Raw genomic sequence first — 998 nt, forward strand, 5'->3', positions numbered from 1 at the left:
ATATATATATGTATATACATGTGTGTGTGTGTATGTGTGTATGTGTGTATGTGTGTATGTGTGTGTGTGTGTGTGTGTTTGTATGTTTGTTTGTTTGTTTTTCTCTCCCCACAACTTGGTAAGTGGTGTTAGCAATTTGTTTACGTCCCCAAAACGTTACGGTTCGACCAGAGAGACCATAGAATGAATTCCAGACCTTCAAAAAAAAAAAAACCTAACAACAACAAAAACAACGAAAAAAACACAAAGGTCCTGCGGTCGTTTCGTTTGTCCTAAACCTTTCTAGGTGCTGCCCCAGCATGACCGCACCTTTGTAACTAAAACTGAGTGGAAGATAAAGAATAAGTTTTCCAGACAGGCAGACAGACAACCATAGAGTCAGAGAGAGAAACAGATAAAGAGACAGACAGACAGACAGACAGGCAGACAGACAGGACAGACAGACAGACAGATTCATCAGCTCGTATGCGTAAACATTTTAGTTATTGTATCTCTATATGCGTGGGTTTTCTTGTCATCCCGATATGTTAAATGTTTTATGGGAGATAACTCCGAAAATATTTTATGTTATTATTTCCCTTGAATTTGGTGTTCGATTGACTCTGGTCAAACAGATTGAATTTTTATCTTTTCTAAAATAATTACTCTTTTATTCTTTTACTTGTTTCAGTCATTTGACTGCGGCCATGCTGGAGCACCACCTTTAGTCGAGCAAATCGACCCCAGGACTTATTCTTTTGTAAGCCTAGTACTTATTCTATCAGTTTCTTTTTGCCGAACCGCTAGGTTACGGGGACGTAAACACACCAGCATCTTTTCTTCCTCCGTCTTCCTTTCTATTGGACTTTCCTCTGTTTCTGAAGAAGAGCGTCTGCTCGAAACGTCAAACCACTTTTGTTTCCTTCCCTGAGCGTCTGCTAATACTTTACATGTACCACGTGCTCACGTTGTTGTTTTTTTGTGTCTGTTCTTCCTTTTTTGGGGATTTACTATATATA

Source organism: Octopus bimaculoides, chromosome 14 (assembly GCF_001194135.2).
Source record: "Octopus bimaculoides isolate UCB-OBI-ISO-001 chromosome 14, ASM119413v2, whole genome shotgun sequence".
Taxonomy (NCBI): domain Eukaryota; kingdom Metazoa; phylum Mollusca; class Cephalopoda; order Octopoda; family Octopodidae; genus Octopus; species Octopus bimaculoides.